Source organism: Heterodontus francisci, unplaced genomic scaffold (genome assembly GCF_036365525.1).
Source record: "Heterodontus francisci isolate sHetFra1 unplaced genomic scaffold, sHetFra1.hap1 HAP1_SCAFFOLD_330, whole genome shotgun sequence".
NCBI lineage: Eukaryota > Metazoa > Chordata > Chondrichthyes > Heterodontiformes > Heterodontidae > Heterodontus > Heterodontus francisci.
In genome coordinates, this window is record NW_027141448.1 from 109,009 (window position 1) to 131,935 (window position 22,927).

General features: G+C 44.4%; 1 non-coding gene across 1 annotated transcript; it reads right to left on the reverse strand.

The window, feature by feature from the left end:
• Window positions 1–987: 987 nt before the first annotated feature.
• Window positions 988–1,069, reverse strand: trnas-gcu (transfer RNA serine (anticodon GCU)). Its single transcript has one exon. It is a non-coding gene; the product is annotated as a tRNA-Ser (tRNA).
• Window positions 1,070–22,927: the final 21,858 nt, after the last annotated feature.

Sequence of the window (22,927 nt, forward strand, 5' to 3'; positions counted from 1 at the left end):
TGGCTGCAGTGTGTACCATCTCCATATACACTGCAGCAGCTCGCCAAATATCCTTCAACAGCACCTTCCAAACTCGTGATCACTACCAACTCGAAGGACAAGGGCAGCAGATGCATGGGAACTCACTACCTGCAGGTTCCCCTCCAAGTCACTCACCATCCTGATTTGGAACTATATCGCCATTTCTTCACTGTTGTTGGGTCACAATCCTGGAACTCCCTCCCCAACGGCGGTGTGGGTGTTCCTGCACCAATTGGACTGCATCAGTTCAAGAAGGCAGCTCTCCACCACCTTCTCAACGGCAATAGGAATGGGTAATAAATGCTAGCCTTATCAGCGATACTCACACCCAAGAATGAATAAAAACCAAATCACTCTCCACAGATTCCCCACAATCTGGGCTTGGACATTTACTTCAGGAGCACAGAGCTTTATATCACTGCAACATGAGTTCCAATCTTCATATTCTGTTCACTTTTCACATTATTTTCTACCAGTCCACTAGCTTTTATTAATTCAGTATTCGGGTCTCTGCTCCTCCGCCGTTTCTAACATCTCACCTCTAACAAAAAAACACTCTGATCTATCGTAGGTAGTGGATGACCCCTCATTTTAAACTCCATCTGCCAAAGCATTGCTCACTCACTTAATCTATCAAGAAGATTTGAAAATACATTTCTTGCCAAAGGATCATTTTCTGCATCTGCTCCCTCGCCATTTGCTTTTCCCATTTGTCTTTCACTTGGTGCAAATCCAGAGAAAGTAAAGATGGAAGGAAGGATGGGAGGAAAAATCCTGCTCCGTTTCGTGATCCCGATTTGATCTTCATTCCAGTGCAGTTTGGGTGAAGAATTCCAATTGTCTGTCTCAATTTTAATAAAGTATAACCAATTCTGGAATCACTGTCTGGACATGGACAAGAACAGGTTTCGAGGCTGACTTTACACATAAACTCCCCCAACATAAACTAAACAGTTCATAAACTAGCGACAAGAATGGGATTCGAACCCACGTGTGCAGAGCACAATGGATTAGCAGTCCATCTCCTTAACCTCTCGGCCACCTTGCCCGTTGCATCGGAAGCGTTGTCACCTTCAGCACAGTTTCTGGCTGTGGGTATCTTCTGTCAGGAAATGAAGTTGGGAATGGAGCGGTGTGAAACATTTCCAGACCATGTCCAACACGTTTCTACTCAGTGTGAAAACCCACCACGGAAAGACTGGAACATACAATCATTTCATCACATCATGATTAACATCACTCAGACACCTGAACCATTAGGTCACTGACGAAGTCACGATGACCGAATTTCTCATGAAATGACAACTGAACTAACTGACTGGAAGAATTGCTTTAACTCCACATGATCAGAGAGACACAGCCTCAGGCCGACTTGTCGGGTGGGGTAAACAGATATCACTGCTTCTGATCTTCACCAGAACAGAGAGTGAGATGTAACATTGATCATCAAACAGACTGTGAGAGAATACAACAGAATAAAACACATGGAGAGACACTGTGGAATAACAAATAGATTTGATTGGAATGTTGAAATTTTGATTGGAATGGATAAAACACCAGAAACAACAGATTAAATTGGGATTCTCATCATTATATTGATCTGGGACAGAAAAGAGAAACTGATGGAAAGAAGAGACGAAGGAAGAAAAGAAAGGATGGAACTGTTCAATTTTTTCAGTTTTTTCACTCGCCCATGAAAGCTGATAAAAAAAAGTTGCAAATAACAGAGAATTTCACCAAAAAGGGAGATTAAATGTTGCTGAAACCTTGGATCGAAGGATGCCCCAACAGATCACCTGTTTAACTGTCTCCTCACTGGGGGATTTCAATCAGTGAGTAATATTATTCTCTACTTTTTTTGTTAATTGGTCCCAGAACTGTCACTTGGAATTAATATCTGTGTTCCGACTCCTGAATAATAAAATTGTGAGTTTGTCGATATTTTCTGGACACAGTTCCTGCTGAAAGAACTAAGAACTCTTTTCTAATTTACACAATACTCTATGCACACTCATCAAGCCTGCTAAGCTAGCATCTTTGGTGCTGCTCTCTCTTCTCCCAAACTTCATCTCATGTGACTGTTACATCATCACTCTGACAGTGGGAGGGGTTGATCCCACTATCTTCAGCATTAACCCTTTACATCCTTATACCACACTGTCTGTCCAAAAAAAATGGGTGGAGGGAACTTCCTTCATTTATCAAAACAACAACAGTGGCGCAGTGGCGCAATGGTTAGCACCGCAGCCTCACAGCTCCATTGACCAGGATTCAGTTCTGGGTACTGCCTGTGTGGAGTTTGCAAGTTCTCCCTGTGTCTGTGTGGGTTTCCGCCGGGTGCTCTGGTTTCCTCCCACCTCCAAAAGACTTGCAGGTTGATAGGTAAATTGGCCATTGTAAATTGTCCCTCGTGTAGGTACGTGGTAGGAGAATGGTGGGGATGTGGTAGAGAATATGGGATGAATGTAGGATGAGTATAAATGGGTGGTTGCTGGTTGGCACAGACTCGGTGGGCCGAAGGGCCTGTTTCAGTGAAGTATCTCTAAATAAGAAAAGTAAAATAAAAGCTACCAGTCGTAAATCAACTCAAACCCATTAGAGAGATAGAGGGAGACTGTCAGAGAACTTCCTGCATCCAGTCCTGACCCTGTCACACTCAGCAGCTTCTCACCCAGACCCCACTCTCATCAACACTGAACATTGTTACCAAGACCCTTCAAATACTGTTTATAAAAGATAGAAAAATTCAAACTTCATCACAGCTAGATTGAATAGAACAAAGTTTAATATCTTCTCGTCGTCACTCGGTAACCACATGAGACAGTCCTTAAATCAGTAGCATAAATTATCAGCTGTAAGAATGTTTGTCATTGGGTTGAATCATTTCTGTGTGAGGAATGTTCCAGCATCATAAACCAGGGGAACGTGTTGACTGAACTGTGTCTTCATCTCTTCTGGACAGTTTACCCTTCATTCTGCTCTGATTCACTTTCCCAAAGCGGATCTACAGATTCTCAAATCCAGAGACTGGGTTTTCTTATTTTGTTCCTTTTGATTTTTCTTGCTCCTGAATGATAATATATTCCAACCTCGGATCAAACTTGACCTGTCTCCCAGTCTCGGTTAAAAGCGACAAATAACGGCACCAACATTCTGAAACATACAACACGGTCACATTCTGCTTCAGTGAGATTAATGCTGAGGCAGTTTCCGTGTCGAATGCGATTGTGAACAAATTTCTCTCAAGGAAATTGTGAGTGATCAAGTATTTGCACTGAATTTCTGTGCAAGAAGGGACTGTTTCAAACAGCCATTCCCAAATCACTTCCTTCACAAAGACAAAGACTGTGCTGTCTAAACGTGTGAATCAACTTCACAAACAAATTTGAACTCGAAGTTCAGGAGAAGACAGAGATGTGAATGATTGACAGTGTAATCTTTAAATCATAATTTTCCGTTTCTTCGTTGAAGTGAGGCTCAACCCGAAGCCACTAGAGATCACGGAAAGCTACAAACTTGGATCCAGAAATCAGAAAAGTAGTGAAACAGTTGGTGAGTACATTGTGACAGTGAAGAATTTATCACCACATTGCAACATTGGCACATTCTTAGACCGTACATTATGAGACAGATTTGTGCTTATATTGGTGGATGAGAAGAGATACTAAACACACAAAATCCTAATTTGAGCTAGTGTGTAAGATTGCTCTTTCCACGGAGATAGCATCAAAGAATGCTCGTGAATTTCGTCCGATGCCAGTGACAGTAACACACTTCAGAGGAACTTAAACACACTGGTAAAATGGGCTTTCACACAACAGATAAAATTTTACACAGAGAATTGTGAAGTGATACAGTTTGGGAGGAAGAATGAGACAATGTACACCAATCTTTTTTGATCAAGGTTTGAAAAGGTTGCTAAGAGCAAACAGGACACTTGGCTTTATTAATAGAGGCATAGAGTAAAAGCAAATAAGTTATGCTAAACCTTTATAAAAGAGTGAGGCTGAATGGCCTACTCCTGCACCTCCACGGAAAGCTTCCACTCCAGGCTCGGACACCCTCTTCAGGATCACTCTCCATACATCCCGCCACTCCACGCACGGATATCTCCCTCAGGATCAGATCACAGCTCCACAGTCCTGCCACATCCAGTCGTGAATGGTGGTGGATAATTAAATAACTAACAAGATGAGAAGTAAAAACATTCACATCCTCAATGATGGTGGTGCTGAGCACGTCAGTGCAAAAGATGAAGCTGAAGCATTTGCAACCATCTTCAGTCAGAAATATTAAGTGGATTTGATCTGTGCTAATTTCAGCTCCTCATGCTCGCTGGTGCCTTGGTTCTCTGGTGCTAATTTCAGAGTAAATCATGCCGCTTGACAATTGGAGCCAAAGAAAAAGACACAGGAGAGGTTGAAAGTGCCAAAACCTGGTATTGAACCAAGAACTGTTTAACTGTTAGTACAGCACGAACTCAACAAAGCTATTTCAAAAACACACTGAAGCCACCATTCTGTCACTGCTTTGGAAGACAATATATACATTAAAGTGTTTGTAAAAAGTTACAGAACACAACATGTGAGTAATATTCCCCATTGTTTTCTCAGTACTGATGGATTTTGAAGTGGGAGACAGCCAGAAGTCCCACTGTGACACACTGACCCTGAGCTGTGAGTGAAATGAGATAAAGTTCAATCTTTAGCAGAGAGATTCTGGAGAGAGGTAAGAGTCCTGAATCAAGGAAAGACTTTCTGACACAATAAAAGCAAAATACTGCAGATGCTGGAAATCTGAAATAAAAACAAAAAGTGCTGGAAATACTCAATAGCTCTGGCTGCATCTGTGGTGAGAGAAACAGAGTTAATGTTTCTGGTTCGATTAGATTAGAGATACAGCACTGAAACAGGCCCTTCGGCCCACCGAGTCGGTGCTGGACATCAGCCAGCCATTTATACTAATCCTGCACTAATCCCATATTCCTACCAAACATCCCCACCTGTTCCTATATTTACCTATCAACCTGCAACCGGAGAAAACCCACTCAGACACAGGAGGAACTTGCCAACTCCACACAGGCTGTACCAGGGATCGAACCCAGGACCCTGGAATTGCGAGGTGGCGGTGCTAACCACTGCACCACTGTGCTGGTTTGTGACCTTTCATCAGAACTGACACTGGTTAGAAAAGAATTAGGTTTTAAACAAGTGAAGGGGAGGGGCAAATGGGAGAGAACAAAGGGGAAGGTGTTTTATGGGGCAGAGGGCAGGAGAGATTAAATAACAAAGCTGTCCTGGGACAAAGGCTAAGAGTGTGTTAATGCTTGTGGTTGCCTGACACCAGTCATGCTCTGATGTTATTGAACACAATGTTCAATCCATAAGGCTGTAGAGTGCCGAATCAAAAGGTCAGGTGCTGCTCCTCGAGCTTGGGGGGTTGATTTTAACTGGAACACTGGAGCAGACCAAAGACAGAAATGTTGACATGAGAGCAGGGGGGAGTGTTGAAATGGCAAGCAACCAGAAGCTCAGGGTCATGCTTTCGGCCTGAGCAGAGGTGTTCCACCTAATCTGCGTTTGGTCTCTCCAGTTTAGAGGAGACCGCATTGTGAGCAGTGAATACAGTATACATAATTGAAAGAAGTACAAGTAAATCGCTGCTTCACCTAAAAGGAGTGTTTGGGGCTTTAGCTAATGAGCAGAGAGGAGGGAAAAGGGCAGGTATTATATCTCCTGCGATTGCATGGGAAGGTGCCTTGGGAAGGGGACAAGGTATCGGGGGTAATGGAGGAGTGGACCAGGGTGTCACGGAGGGGACAATCCCTTCACAATGTTGACAGGGGATGGGAGGATGCGTTTGGTGGTGGCATCACGCTGGAGGTGCAGGAAATGGTGGAGGATGATCCTTTGGATGTGGAGGCAGGTGGGGTGGAAAGTGAGGACAAGGGGCACCCTGTCGCAGTTCTGGGAGGGAGGGGAAGGGGGCAGGCAGAGGTTGAGAGTCCTGTCAACTACACTGGGAGGGGGCGGGGGGGGGAGTAGTTGAAATCTGGTGATGTTGTTGAATTTAATTTCAAACACTCCTTGAACTCTCTGCTGATGAAGACTGAAAAAGGGAAGAACAACCACACAACAAGGGTCTCAAATCCAAGGCCCTGAGATTAAAATTCTCATGCTCTCCCAACTGAGCTAACAAGGCCTGATACAGTACTTCGACTCTGTCTGTTATTGGACGGATGCAGCTGTTGGCTCCACCCCAAGGGCGGGAATTTGTTCCACCAACTATGAAGCAGTTTCCTATCAATTCCCCAGATTATCAGTAAATCCACTTCCAGAAGCCCCAAAGTGTCATATATTCCTCTCACTCATCAATAATAAAACTGAAATCTTTTTACCTTCCAAATTCTGCCATCCATTTTGTCAGTATTTATTTCTCTCTCCTTTTTATTTAGTTCATGCATTTCTTCAGAATTTTTTTTTCAATTATATCTGAGGGAAGAAATGAACAGATCTGGCAGCTCAAAACTGGGCATCCATGAGGCACTGTGGGCCATCAGCAGCAGCAGAATTGTATTTAAACACAATGTGTTACCTCATGGCCTGACATATCCCTCACTCTACCATTACCATCAAGCCAAGGGAGCAATAGTGGTTCAATGAAGTGTGCAGGAGGGCATGTCAGGAGCAGCACCAAGCAGACCTAAAAATGAGTGAAGCTACAACACAGGACTACTTGCATGTCATATAGCGGAAGCAGCATGCAATAGACAGAGCTGAGTGATCTCACAACCAACAGATCAGATCAAAGCTCTGCAGTCCTGCCACATCCAGTCCTGAATGGTGGTGGATAATTAAATAATTAACAGGAGGACGAGGCTCCACAAATATCCCCATCCTTAATGATAGGGGAGACCAGTATATCAGTGCAAAATACAAGGTTGAATCATTTGCAACCATCTTCAGCCAGAAGTGCCAAGTAGATGATCAATCTCGGCCTCCTCCTGAGGTCCCCAGCATCACAGGTGCCAATCTTCAGCTAAATCCACTTCACTCCACATGATATCAGTGGCGCAGTGGTTAGCACTGCAGCCTCACAGCTCCAGCGACCCGGGTTCAATTCTGGGTACTGCCTGTGTGGAGTTTGCAAGTTCTCCCTGTGTCTGCGTGGGTTTCCTCCGGGTGCTCCGGTTTCCTCCCACATGCCAAAGACTTGCAGGTTGATAGGTTAATTGGCCATTATAAATTGCCCCTAGTATAGGTAGGTGGCAGGGGAAATATAGGGACAGGTGGGAATGTGGTAGGAATATGGGATTAGTGTAGGATTAGTATAAATGGGTGGTTGATGGTCGGCACAGACTCGGTGGGCCGAAGGGCCTGTTTCAGTGCTGTATCTCTAAACTCTAAACTAAACTAAATGGCTGAAGGCTCTGGATACTGACAACATCCTGGCTGCAGTGCTGAAGACTTGTGCTCCAGAACTAGCCACACCGCCCGCCAAGCTACAACACTGGCATCTGCCCAGCAATGTGGAAAATTGCCCAGGTATGTTCTGTATACAAAAGGCAGGACAAATCCAACCCGGTCAATTCCTGCCTGATCAGCCTCCTCTTGATCATCAGTAAAGTGATGGAAGGTGTCGTTGACAGTGCTATCAAGCAGCACTTACACAGCCATAACCTGCTCACCAATGCTCATTTTGGGTTCCGCCGGGGCCACTTAGTTCCTGACCTCATTATGGCCTTGGCCCAAATATGGACAGAAGAGCTGAATTCAGGAGGTGAGGTGAGGTGACAGTGACTGCTCTTGCCAAGGGCATCAAGGAGCCCTTGCAAAATTGAAGTCAATGGCAATCAAAGAGAAAAATCTCCACTGGTTGGAGTCATACCTTGCGCAAAGGAATATGGTGCTGGTTGTTGGTGGCCAATCATCTCAGCACCAGACATCGCTCAGGAGTTCCTCAGGGTAGTGTCCTAGGCCCCAACCGTCTTCAGTTGCTTCATCAATAAACTTCCTTCCATCATAAGGTCAGAAGTGGAAATGTTCACTGATGATTGCAAAATGTTCAGTTGCATTAGTAACTCCTCAGATACTGAAGCAGTCCGTGTCCACATGTAGAGAGACCTGGGCAAGATTGGGCTTGGACTGATAAGTGGCAAGTAACATGCACGCCACAAAAATGCCAGGCAATGACCATTTCCAACAAGAGTGAATCTAACCATCTCCCCTTGACAGTCAATGACATTACCATTGCTGAATCCTTCACAATCAACATCCGGGGGGGTTACCGATGAGCAGAAACTGAATTGGATCAGTCATATAAATACCGTAGCTACAAGAGCAGGTCAGAGGCTGGGAATTCTGCTGCAAGTAACTCACCTCCTGTCCACCATCTACAAGGCACAAGTCAGGAGTGTGATGTAATACTCCCCACTTGCCTGGATGAGTGGAGCTCCAACAACACCAAAGAAACTCAACACCATCCAGAATAAAGCAGATCACTTGATCAGCACTCCATCCACTACTTTAAATATTCACTTCCTGCACCACCAGTGGACAGTGGCAGCAGTGTGTACCATCTACAAGATGCACTGCAGCAACTCACCAAGCCTCCTTCGACAGCACCTTCCAAACCCCCAATCTCGACCACCGAGAAGGACATTGGATGAATGGGAACACCACCATCTGCAAGCTCCCCTCCAAGTTACACACTGTCCTGACTGGGAACTATATCACCATTCCTTCACTGTCACTGAATAAAAATCTTGGAACTCCCTTCCTAACAGCACTGTGGGTTTACGTACAACACATGGACTGCAGCAGCTCCAAAAAGGCGGCTCACCACCACCTTCTCAAGGGCAATTAAGGATGGACAACAAAGGCTGCGTTTGCTGACAATGCAACCACTAGGTGGCACAACTCGCTTTCTCCCCCTCCATCGCACCGGCCGCTTCCACCCTCCACAGTCGCTCGCTCCAGACCTCGCTGCTCCCCCCCACTACTTCCCTGGCCGATAGTCTCCCGATCATGTCACCCCATTCTCCAGTCGTTCGCTCACTCCCCACCAACCCCCTCCCCTCCAGCCACTAGCTCGAGGCCGCGCTGCTTCCCTTCTCTCGGCTCCTTGCTCCCATGTTTGTCCAGTCTCCACGCGCCGCCCGAAGAAGTAAGGTGGGCTGCAAAGTGTGACGTAGGAGCGAGTAGTGAGTGGCCTAGAGGAGGGAAGTGGCACGGCCTAGAGCTAGCGGCTGGAGCAGGGGTTGGGGGGCAGAGAGCAAGCGGCCATAGAGCTGGATGACGCGGGTGGGGAACAATTGTCCAGGGGAGCATCGAGGTGTGGAGCGAGCGGCTGAGGGGAGGAAGCGTCGAGGCCTGGAGCGAGTTGCCGAGGGGGGAGAGCTCCAGCCTCAAAGTCTCCTATTCAGCCGCTTCCTCTAGCTGAGTGAGGGGCTGGATACCCGATGACGCTTTAGCGCACATGTGCGAAGATGGACCAGGCGCAGATATGCGATGACGTTGGCGCTGTTCAATGACATCATCCTGCGCATGTGCCACTTAATCCTGGCAAGATGTAGCTGTGCCTATGCGCAGCTTGGCACAGTCCGATGATGTCAGCGGACCGCTGCATTGACAGGAATCACATTGTGTCAGCAGTGCCCACATCCCATGAAAGAATAAAAAATAGATTTACCACAATGGTAGCAGGGTGAGGGATTTCAGTTATGTGGAGAGATTGGAGAAGCTGGGGTTGTTCTCCTCGCAGCAGGGAAAATTCAGAAGAGATTTGACACATTTGTTCAAAATCATGAAGGTTTTCAATATTTTAAATAAGGAGAAACTGTTTCCAGTGGTAAAAGGGTCAGTAAGCAGAGGACACAGATATCAGGTGATTGGCAGAAGAACCAGAGGTGACATGAAGAACCATTTTTTACACTGCAATGTGTTGTGATAAAGAAAGAAAAGAATTGCATTTATATAGCACCTTTCAAGACCACTTGAAATATCAAAGCACTTTGTAGACAATGAAATACTTTTGAAGTGTAATCACTGTTGCAATGTCAGAAATGCAGCAGCTGATATTCACAAACAGCAATGTGATAATGTCCAACTGATCTGATTGGGGGGCAAATATTGATCATCACACCAGGGGTGGTGCAATGGTTAGCACTGCAACCTCACAGTTCCAAGGGCCCAGGTTCGACTCTGGGTATTGCCTGTGCGGAGTTTGCAAGTTCTCCCTGTGACCATGTGGGTTTTTGCCGGGTGCTCCGGTTTCCTCCCTTGCAGGTGATAGGTAAATTGGCTGTTGTAAATTGCCCCTAGTGGAGGTAGAGAATATGGGATTACTGCAGGATTAGTACAAGTGGGTGGTTGTTGGTCGGCACAGACGAGGTGGGTTGAAGGGCCTGTTTCAGTGCTGTAGCTCTCAATAAAAATAAAATACTTGCTCTTCACTTGTTTGAAATTGCAGCATGGGATCTTTTACATTCACCCAAACATGCAGACCAGGTCTTGGTTTGACATCACACCTGAAAGGCAGCACCTTCAACATCCTCAGTGCTGCACTGGAGTGTCAGCTGTGAAATCTGAACCCAGAAGCTTGTGATTTCGAGGTGAGTGTGACCAACTGAGCCACAGCTTTTACCTGAGTCTCAATCCTTCTCCCAACAGTTTCTCTCTATCGGGTCTGTCACGACCCCTCATGATTGTGAACACCTCTATCAAATCTCCTCTCCAAGGAGAACAACCCCAGCTTCTCCAATCTATCCACATGACTGAAATCCTAACCACACGTCGCAGAAAGGAATTTTTCCTCATGTTCCTTCTGGTTTTGTGAGTCACCTTAAATCTGTAACCTTCGGTTATTGACCATTCAGCAGTTAGAAACAGTTCCTCTGTATTTACTCTACCTCAAACCTTCAAGGAAGCTCTGCAAAGTAACTGAAAATCAAGTTGTCAGAAGTGGGATTTAAACACATGCCTCCAGTGAAAGCTGCAACCTGAACAGAGAAGCTGAAACCGCTCAGTCACCTCAACTGTTCAGACCTTTTTGACCTCGTCATCACTTCTGTACTTTGAAAGGTTCACTCAGTTCTGGAACTTCTTCAATGTTACTGGAATGCTCAGTGATTGGGATATAAACTCCCCCGGGTTTTCCTGAGCTTGTTCTCGGTGTATGGGGATGTTTGTCCTGGGCTGTGGAATCTTGCATTCCTGTAATGGACATTAACCCACTGATTGAATCTGTATTCACTGCTTTGCGCTGGTGCTGGGTAATTGCAGAGTTTGGGGCTGGAATGTTGCTGATTGTCCCGGCCTCACTCACTCTGGGAAAGAGTGAATAATTGATGCGTCTGTTTCTGTATCTGAAATGTGACTTCGATCTGCTGTTATTAACCGAGGCAGCGCTGCAGAAGGAGACGTTAATACTCTCTCACTAATCAACTGTAAACAGTCAGAATGTGTAACTTTGAGCAGCGCTTTCTGCACCGTCAGGGCTGGAATGTTGAGTGAGGGAGAAACACTGTCTGTATCTGAGTGTATACAGCACTGTACAGAGAAAGAGCCAATATACCGGGGCTGAGACACAGTGCATCTTTTCACATTTAATCACAATAATATCCACAGTCAGGAGCTGAAAATGATGAAAAACCAAATCGCATGAGCAAAAATAAGAAATGTCAGTAATTATAGATTAGCTGATCAGCTTTCACTGTGTTACCTGGTAGTCTACTGTTTTATATTCAATGCTCTCTCCACTGTGGCCAGGGAATGATTTCTTCTCAAAGGCTGAACATTAACAAAACTGCTTGTAATTTAAAATCTTTTAAAAGTAATTCCATGGAGCGAATGGGGCAAAGTCAAATAACTGCACCAATTATAGGCGAGCTGGTTGGCGATGACGTGGATGTGTCTGCAGTGTGCAGGACCAGACTGTTTCTATAGATTCACAATGAATGTTCCACCCTTTATTTATAACAGTAAAACTGATAGTGGACAATGGCTATTCTGGTTGCAGCAACCTGAAGCTTTAACTCATTATCACCCTACTTGAGGGTAATTTAGAAAGAACAACATGCAGCTCTGTCAGTTAGTGTGCTTGTTTGTTCACCCACAATTTGATGGTTCAAGCACATAAACGGATGAGGCTTTATTAAATTAAACTCTTCTACATCTGCTATATTACTCTTGCTGTTGATTTTTCAAAGATAAGGTTCATCAAGTCTTTCTTTATGAAATCCATGCTGACTGTGTTTTATTATTTTTCATTTCCATCTGTATTTTCTACTTTGGAGGATTACAGGATATTATCATTTTTTTATTCATTCATGGGAGGTGGGTGTCGCTGGCTCGGCCAGCATTTATTATCCATCCCTAATTGCCTTGAGAAGGTGGTGCTGAGCTGCCTTCTTGAACCACTGCAGTCCATGTGCTGCTGTTATGAAGAGAGTTCCAGGATTTTGACCCAGCAACAGTGAAGGAACGATGATGCAGTTACAATTCAGGATGGTGTGTGGCTTGGAGGGGAACTTGCAGGTTGTGGTGTTCCCATGCATCTGCTGCCCTTGTCCTTCTAGGTGATAAAGGCCATGGGTTTGGAAGGTGCTGTCCAAGGAGCCTTGGCACATTGCTGCAGTGCATCTTGTGGATGGTACACACTGCTGCCACTGTGTGCCAGTGATGGAGGGCAAGAATGTTGTAAATGGGGTGCCAATCAAGCGGGCTGCTTTGTCCTGTTGAGTTTCTTGAGTATTGTTGGAGCTGCACCCAGCCAGACAAGTGGAGAGTATTCCATCACACTCCTGACTAGTGTACAGGCTTTGGGGAGTCAGGAGGTGAGTTACTTGCCGCAGGATTCCTAGTCTCTGACCTGCTCTTGTCGCCATAATATTTATATGGTTACTGGAGTTCAGTTTCTGATCAATGGTAACCCCCAGGTTGTTGAGAGTGGGGGATTCAGCGATGGTAATGCCATTGAATGTCAAAGGGAGATGGTTAGATTCTCTCTTGTTTGGGATGGTCATCGTCTGGCAGTTGTGTGGTGGGAATCTTATACATCTTTATTGTGGAGTACTCTATTGTACTGTTGTGTGACTGCACTTGAAAAGTCGTGAAATGCAAGTCTTGCTTTTTCCATTGTTATCAGTGTCATTGTGATCAAAAGATAGGATTCATGAGCACAAAGTTTAAATCAATTTTGATTAAAATAATGTAAAAGCATCTATATTTTTGCACTGTACTTAATAATCTCCATTTTCCTATCCTTACCAAGTACAATGTCTTTGACCCTGAAATTGATTCCACAATCTCAGTCCCTCAGACAATTTCAGCTCAGTTCTGATGAAAGATCACATATCTGAAACGTTAACTCTGTCTCTCTCTCCACAGATGCTGCCAGACCTGCTGAGTATTTCCAGTATTTTCTGTTTTTATTTCAGATTTCCAGTATCTGCAGTATTTTGCTTCTGTGTTACTTTGAAAGTTAAAACTGGCCCACCTGTCTACAATTCACACTGGGGTCTCCCATGAAATGATTCTGTATAATGTTGATGTAATGAATACAGACTCCGAGCACAGAGCTTCCTGTGGGGAATTGGGGATATGAAAACCAGCAGACTCTGCAGGAATTTCCACTGGGAGCACAAATTCACAAAATCTACCTTTTGTATATCGATTCATTTTGATTGTCCTTCTGGAAAATTATTTTGAAACAATTTAAACATCAACCCACAGCTCCATGACTGGGTCAATTATGAGGTCATCCTCTGACAGGTCATGTGACAGCTGGAGCCACAAGACATCAGAACCAGATTTGTGACTGGATTAAAACCCGGAATCCTGTCAAAATGGCTTTTCAAATAAAGCTGTTGCTGTTTGAAAACACAGCAGTTAAACTTTCTGCCTGACCATGAGGGGAGCTGGGGAGAAATTTACAAAACTCAATCCTTTTCCAAAATAGTTCAAAAACCATTCACTGAGAAATCATGTGAGGACTCATATGCAGTAGAGAAACAAGCAGAAAACAGAAAGTGCAGAGGAGAGCTGAAAAAGGAAATGAGATCAGCAAGATGAATGAGAAAAGATTAGCGGGTCACATAACTGGGAACACTGAAGTCTTTTACCAACATATGGACAGTCAATGAAAGGGTGGGTCAATTAGGAGATCCTGTGGAGGCAGAGGGTGTGGCTGAGATACTAATTAAGTACATTTCATCTGTCATCACAAAACAAGCGGGTGCTGCAAATGTCACAGGAAAGGAGGAGGAAGTGGAGAATTTGGAGGAGATGAAAATAGATAAAGAGGAGACAATTACAAGGTTAGCAGTGCTCATAGTAGAAAGGTCACCCGGTCTGGATGGGCTGCATCCTGGGTTGCTGAGGGAAGTAAGAGTGGAAATAGCGGAGACTCGAACCACAATCTTTCAATCTTCCTTGAATATGGGAATGATGCCAGAGGACTGGAGGATAGAGGTAAGCTTGGGTAGTTCGATCTTAGTTTAACTTGACCGTTTTTATAATGTATCCATTGTCATAACTAACAACGTTACGAAAGCCATTTTATAATTAACACATGACCAAAGGAACCATTTTGTGTTCAATACTAACGTTTATATCCTGTATAATTAATGAGTAGCTACCCATCCTGAAACAGATTATTGTAAAAGTAATGAACCTTGATTGAGTTATAATTAATGAATCAATAAACATTTTAGAGAGAATGGGTTTTCATTTAAAGTTTGTTCAATCTAATTACTGTGAGTTTCTGTGTCTTTGTGGGAAAGGGCAGTTTCAGCGAAATTTATTCAAACAATGGACCTTTCTCGGACCCCTGATAAAACCCATGGTATGTCACATTGTGACCTTCAAGAGTCTAGATTTAATGAATAGGAAACTTGTTTCAGATCAGATGGGGAGACAGTGTGAAACCGCTCCATTGTACTCATGTCTGAGATTCTGAGGACAGGTGACTGTTAGTGGAAGACATTATTAAGAACAAATTAAATGTACCTAGCAACAGCTAGGACCGATTATTATTTTACATGGTGGTGTGATGGCCATCCAGGGGTTAAAAGTAGGGATCTTGTAAGGTTTCAGTGTGCAGGAACACTGGACGACCTCAGGGGTAAAGGCTCAGATCATCGACCAAGTTCTCCACCTGATGAGGGATCTAGACTGGACAAAGAGGACCGTGACACTCTGAGACCAAGCTCGACCAGTCCCCAGAGCTGTAAAGTTATATTCCCCAAGTTTGTTAATTATAATTTTACTTTCAATTATTAAGTACTATTTTACTCTCAATAAAAGTTCTGGACTTATTAATCAAGTATCCTGTTGCTTTAATTGGTTAAAGTCATGCCCAAAGTGATTGTCTGCAATAGACTTTTCAGAATTAAAAGATAAGTCTGCAAGGGTTGTGAATATTACAGCCCTGTTTAAAAAGAGAGATAAACCCAGGAACTACAGACCAATTAGTCTAATGTCGGTGGTGGGGAAACTTTTAGAGACAATTATCCAGGAGGAAATTAACTGTCACTTGGTAGAACATGGGCTAATAAATGACAGCCAGTACAGATTGGTTAACAGAAGATTGTGTCTGAAATAATTACTGAATTAATTTATTTGATGAAGTTTCAGAGAGAGTTGACGAGGGTGGTGAGGTTAATGGTACGTGTCTGGACATCAAAATTGTGTTTGAAAAGGTACCATAAACTAGACTTGGGGCAGCACAATGGCACAGTGGTTGGCACTGCAACTTCACAGCTCTCGCAACCCAGGTTCAGTTCTGGGTACTGCCTGTGCAGAGTTTGCAAGTTCTCCCTGTGACTGTGTGTGTTTCTTCTGGGTGCTCCGGTTTCCTCCCACAAGCAAAGACTGCAGGTTGATAGGTAAATTGGTTGTTGTAAATTGCTCCTAGTGTAGGTCAGAGAATGGTGGGGATGTGGTAGGGAATATGGGATTATGGTGTAGGATTACTATAAATGGGTGGTGGTTGGTCAGCACAGACTCAGTGGGCCGTAGGGCCTGTTTCAGTTTTGCATCTCTCTATGACTTGTTAACAAAATTCAAGCAGATGGGATTAAAGGGGCAGTGGCAGTGTGGATCCAAAATTGGCTGCAGGGTAAAAAGTAGGGTGAATGCTTGTTTTTCAGAATGGAGGGAGTTATACAGTAATGTCCTTGTTGTTGCAATATGTTCAATGTCAGACCCCGAGCTGTCCGAGGGATGGGGCAATTTGTGATGTTCCTGTGGTTGCAATATTTGCAGTGTCTGACCTTGATCTGTCACAGGGATGTGGCATTTATGAGGTCCCTGTGGGGTGCTGTTTGTTTGGTGTATCACACTGACCTGTCCCAGAGAGCGCGAAGGTTGTGATGTCCTTGTGGGTTGCAATCTGTTCAGTGTCTGACTCTGATCTGGACCAGAGATGGGGCAGTGTGTGATATCTTTGAGCATGTCATGCAGACCCACTGGTGTGTGGTTCCATCCTGATGCCAAGAAACAGAGCCCCATATCTGGGCAAAAGGTCTCACTTCTCAATGGGTGTCTCGAGAAGACACAGTGGCGCAGTGGTTAGCACCGCAGCCTCACACCTCCAGTGACCCACGTTTGTTTCTGTGCACTGCCTGTGCAGAGTTTACAAGTTCTCCCTGTGACAGCGTGGGTTTCTGCCGGGTGCTGCGGTTTCCTCCCACAGCCAAAGACTTGCAGTAGATAGGTAAATTGGCCATTGTAAATTGCCCCTAGTGTAGGTAGGTGGGAGGGGAATTGAGGGGATGTGGTAAGAATATGGGATTAATGTAGGATTAGTATAAATGGGTGGTTGATGGTCGATACAGACTCGGTGGGCTGGAAGGGCCTGTTTCAGTACTGTATCTCTAAATAAATAAATCAGAAGGCTGAGGGAGTAAACCTGGACAGTAAATCCGGAGTGGAGTCCTGGAGGCGGTTACCTGTTACTTATCAGGCAGTTTTCCAGCAACTCCTGCAGCAGAGCTGGTACCAAACAGTACTGGTTTTTCCTTTCCTTTGGACAATACGAGCAATGCTGAGAGGGGGTCCTGATGCTCAGGGTCTCCATACTATTTGCCCAGGCCTGTGCCCTGGAGAGGACACTCCAGCTTCGTGGTTAAACATTGGCACAACCCGGGAATAAACAGTTACTGATTATAAGCTCTCATTCAATTGGTGTAGAGTATGAGCGCCAGGGGTTACTTCGGACAGTGAGAGAGCTCTTAGTGTCTCATTGGATAGCTACCATTCACTCCAAGCTGGGCAGCCCCCAGTCAGTTAGGTGCTGTGAAGCCACGACCTGCTTGCTTCAATGGGTGCTTGGAGCTTGGAGAGTCATCTCTGAACAGACGGATTGATAATCTATGCACCAAGAAAAACAAATTCAACAAAGAAGACACCAGTCCTTCGCATCACAAGCTGGAATCTAAGGACCATGTGTCCTGGCCTTACCGACAACCTTCTGCAGGTTGATGACACACACAAGACAGTTGTGATCGACGAGGAACTCACAAGGCTCAATGTGGACATTGCTGTGCTGCAAGAAACTAGACTCGTTCAAAGTGGATCCCTCAAAGAGAAACACTACACCTTCTTCTGGCAGGGGAAAGCCCAAGAGGCAACTCGTGAGCATGGAGTGGGTTTCACAGTAAAATACACGCCACTTGAGATGAGTGAACCACTCACAGTAGGCTCAGAGAGACTTCTTACTCTTCACTTGTCAATAAGCATGGGCCCAGTTAATCTCATGTGCATCTATGTCCCGACACTCACTTCCACCCCAGATGTCAAGGATCAATTCTATGTGACACTTGACACTGCCATCAGAAGAATTCCCAGCACTGAGGGACTGTACCTTCTAGGAGACTTCAACACAAGCTTGGATACTGACTACACAGCTTTGCCAATGTGCATAGAGCACCAGGGGATTGGCAAGATGAACGAAAATGGACAGAGGTTGCTGGGGCTATGCTGTCACCATGGATTCAGTGTGATGAACAGCTACTTCCAGGTCAAGCTGTGCTACAAGGTGTCCTGGAGACATCCGAGATCATGCCATTGGCACCAGCTAGACCTTATCATCACCAGACATACCACCCTCAGCAGTGTCCTCATCACTCGCAGCTATCACAGTGCTGACTGTGACACTGACCACTCCCTGGTGTGTAACAAGTTCAGGCTTCAGACAAGGAAACTTCATCCATCCATGAAGAAAGGTCGTCTTCTGATCAAAATTTGCCGAACCACTGATCCAGAAAGGACCCAGGAGTTCCTCAACATCCTCGATCAGGCTCTTTCAGACAACAATGCTCAAGGTCTCAGTGCGGTGTCAAAGTGGAATCATCTGCACACCACCATCTATAACTCTGCACTCACTGTGTATGGGAAAAGAGATGGGAGGAATGCTGACTGGTTTGAGGCTTATTGGACTGAAATGGAGTCAGTTACTGTAACTAAGAAGAGAACCCTCATGAACTACAAACAAGTCCCCAGCAAACAACATCTAGATGCTCTCAGAGCAGCCAGAAACAAGTCTCTGCAGACTGCTCGGCACTGCACCAATCAATACTGGTTAAAACTCTGCTGATGAATCCGGGCATGCTAGAGGGATTTATGAAGCAATTAAGAAAGCAATGGACCCAGTAGTAACTAAATCAGCACCTTTTGAAGACAAAGACATGGGTGATCATCACTGAACCTAACAAGCAGATGGAAAGGTGAGCGGAGCATTACCTTGAACTCTACATAACGGAGAACATTGTCACTGAAGTAGCTCTCAGTGCCATTCAAGACTTCCCTGTCATGGAGGAACTGGACAGTGAGCCCTGCATAGTCCAGCTCAACAAGGGCTCAAAGCATGCATGAAGCAAACATTGTCACCTTGGATAAAATTAAGGGGGATCGCAGTGACTGCAGCAATTATCGGAGCCAGCTATTCATTTTCACTCACCTGCTCGATCCCTTTCCTCCTGCAAGTTCCTTTGCTTCAAGTATCCATCCAATTTCCTTTTCAAATCCTTGATTGTCTCTGCTTCCACCACACTCGTGGGTCAGGACATTACCACTCACAGCATTAAAAAATTCCACCTCACCCAAGGATGGGAAATATTTATATCTTCTATATTTAGCTTATTCTCTATCTCTACGAGCATAGAATGGCAGTCAACATGAAAGAGAACCCAAAAATCTCCGAGCAGTATATAAATAATAAGCAGGTAGTCAGCGGTGAAGTGGGCCCCATTAGGGACAAAGAGGGTAATATATACTTAGAGCTGCAGGGCAATGTTAATCTAGTTAATCTAGTTAAACCTTGTATCAATGATCACTAAGGAAGTGGAATTTGACAAAATATCAGTAGAAGTGGAGAGTGTAGAGGCAATGGAGAGGGTACAAATTGAGAGAGGGAGGTACTGAAAAGGCTGGTTATGCTTCAGGAAGATAAATTACCTGGTCCGGATGGCTTTCATCCCAGATTGCGAAAGGAAATGTGGATGCAGATAACAGAAAGGCTTGCTATAATCTTCCAATCTTCCCTGGATACGGGGGAGGTGTTAGAGGATTAAACAGTGGCAAATGTGACACCCTTATTCAAGAAAGGGTGCAAGGACAGTCCGGCTAACTACAGGCCAGTAAGATTAACAGCAGTGGTGGGTAAGGTTTAAGAAAGAACAATCAGGGAAAAAATGAACAGTCACTTGGAGAGGTTTGAGTTAATTGAGGAGAGTGGGCATGGATTTATACATGGGATGTTCATGCTTGACTAATCTAACTGCATGTTTTGATGAACTAACAGAGAAGGTTTATGAAGTTAATGCAGTGGATGTTGTTTATGTGGATTTTAAGAAACGACACATAAAAGGGTGATTGAGGTTCATGGAATAGGAGGTTCAGTGTCCAATTGGATAGAAAATTGGCTTAAGGAGAGAAAACAGCAAGTCGTAATAAATGGTTCATTCTCAGACTGGAAGGTTGTCGACAGTGCTGTTCCCCAAGGGTCACTGCTGGAACCACTGCTTTTTATTTGCTACAGATAAATGACTTGGATCTTGGAAGATAGAGTAGAATCTCAAAATATGCCGATAACACCAAACTTGGAGAAGTGGCAAACAGTGAGGATGAAATGAACCACCTGCAACAAGACAGTGATAGGCTTGCAGAATGGGCAGACAGGTGCAGATGGATTTTAATAGTGACTAGTGTGAGGTGATGCATTTTAGCAGAAGGAATAGGGAGAGGCAATATATACTTAATGGCACAGTTCTAAAGAGTGTGCAGGAATCGAGGGACCTGTTCACTGTCACGTGAACAATTACTTCTTGTTGTGTGCTCTCAGATTTGTAACCTTCACTGTACTGGAGTGAGGTGACATCTACTGGCAGGAAGCAAGAACTGCAATCAAGCAGCATAAACGCCATCGTTTGTCAGGGTGAAAGAAACATTGCAATGTGAGGAAATAGTGAATGGGTTTGATTGGGTTGATGGAGACATGATTCCACTTGTGGTGGAGTCCAAAGCAAAGACCAGAAATATAAAATTGTCATTATTAAAAGATATGAGGAATTCATGATAAATGTATTTAGGTAGTGTGTGGGTGGAATCTGGATAGAATAGAAAGTGAGATTGGGTGGACAGAAGCAGTGTGAAAGGATGGCTCAAACAAAAGGTAAACGCCCTGAAAGGCGAACTCTGTTTCTCTCTCCACAGATGCTGCCAGAGTTTCTGAACATTTCCAACACTTTCTGTTTTTATTTCAGAATTTGCAGGATGTTGCTTTGCTCTGAAAAAAAATGGATGATCGGCTTTGCCTGCCAGTGAAATTCCACAGGAGCTAAAAAGAAGTTCTGATATCAGTGGCATGTTGATCTAGGGGTATGATTCTTGCTTAGGGTGAGTGGTTAATTAATGTGTGAGAGATCCTGAGTTCAAATCCTAGACAAGCCCTTCTTCTTTGGCGTTTTTAATTTAAGGTCATTGTTTGGTTTCAGCCTTGCAGAAGGCGGAATTGATTTCCATATGGAGCCTGCTTGAGGACCAGAGAGCTGGATTCAAAGAGCTTGATTAACTAAATGTACAGATAGCCAAGTGGGAATATAAAGTTGTTGCAGTAATTGTGACCTGACTCCAAAAACAACAGGACTGGGTTCTGGACTGGAATGGAATGGAATTCTTCAGTGTTTCTGTTGTTTGGCTTGCATTGACTCATCGATTTTCTTGTTTTTCACTTTGTCGATGCCTTTGAATAATTGTGGATCCTTCTTCAGATTGTCTTCTTTCACCAGGTAGTTCTGACCTCTGATGCTGATGATCGTAATGAGCTTCAACTCACTGATAGTTTTGGAACTGAACAGATTTCCTTTGCTTGAGTCTACAACATGGAACTCAGTCTGACATGTGGACCCATGGGAGGATTTGAATGCCACCCCTGCGTTGGAGAACACAGTTGCATCCATCCAATAAGAGAGCGAGTAGAAGTGACAGTTCTGTCAGTCAAACATTAAACTTTTAATTTCAGGGTGGTGAGTTTGAGCGCCATTTTGTTTTCCGCTTTTTTAAGGCTTCATTAGCAGAGAGTACAAGGAGTGTTTGAAATGAAATTCAGCAAAAGTATGAGAAAGTCTCACTTTGATTCGGGACTCATCTCTCTGCAGCATCTCGCTGTGAAAGATTGAACTTCATCTCATTTCATTCCCAGCTCTGTGTCAGTGCGGCTCAGTGGGACTTCTGGCTGTCTCCTGCTTCACAATCCATCAGTGCTGAGAAAGCAATGGGGAATATTATTCACGGCTCTGTAACCTGAGGACACCGATTTAAGGTGAATGGCAAAAGAACCAAAGGCAACATGAGGAAAAACTTCTTTTGCACAGCGAGTGGTTAAGATCTGATGTGCACTGCTTGAGAGTGTGATGGAGGCTGATTCAACCATGGCTTTCAAAATGGTATAAGATAATTATCTGAAGTGGAAAAATTGCATGTTTTCATGGAATACATGAGTCTGTGGCATGAGCTGAGTTGCTCGTGCATAGAAGCAGCACAAGCACAATGAGCTGAATGGCTTCCACTTGTTCTGTAACTATTCTATGATCGATGATTCTTTTCAGAGTGAAATCAACACTCACATACTAGAAACTGACAGGTACACTGTAAACTTCGCATTACCAGACAAGAAATTGACAGATACAGTGTGAAACCCACAGTCACGTAGCAGCAGTTGGCAGGTAACGTGTAAAAATATTTCTTTCATATCCCAACTGCAAGGTACAAAGGAAAATAGATGTGAGCCATCCGGACCAGGTGATTTATCTTCCCTAAGCACAGCCAGCCTTTTTAGTACCTCCCTCTCTCAATTTGTACTTTCTCCATTGCCTCTACTCTCTTCACTTCGACTGATATTTTGTCAAATTCCACTTCCTTAGTGATCACTGATACAAAGTACTCATTAAGTAGATTAACATTGCCCTGCACCTCTAAGCTTATATTATCCTTTTTGTCCCTAATAGGCCCGACTCAACCTCTTACTACCCACTTATCATTTACATGCTGCTCGAAGATTTTTGGGTTTCCTTTCATGTTGACTGCCAGTCTATTCTCATAGAAATAGAGAATAAGCAAATATCGAAGATGTAAGTATTTCCCATCCTTGATGAGGTGGAATTTTTTATGTTGTGGGTGGCAATGTCTTGGCCCACGAGTGTGGTGGAAGCAGAGACAATCAATGATTTGAAAAGGAAATTGGATGGATACTCGAAGGAAAGAAACTTGCAGGAGGAAAGGGATCGAGCTGGTGAGTGGAACTGACGAGATTGCTCCGGGGAGAGCCAGCATGGACGTGATAGGCCAAATGACCACCTTCTGTGCTGTAAATGACTCTGTGTTGTTTCTCAAATTCAATCCACTGG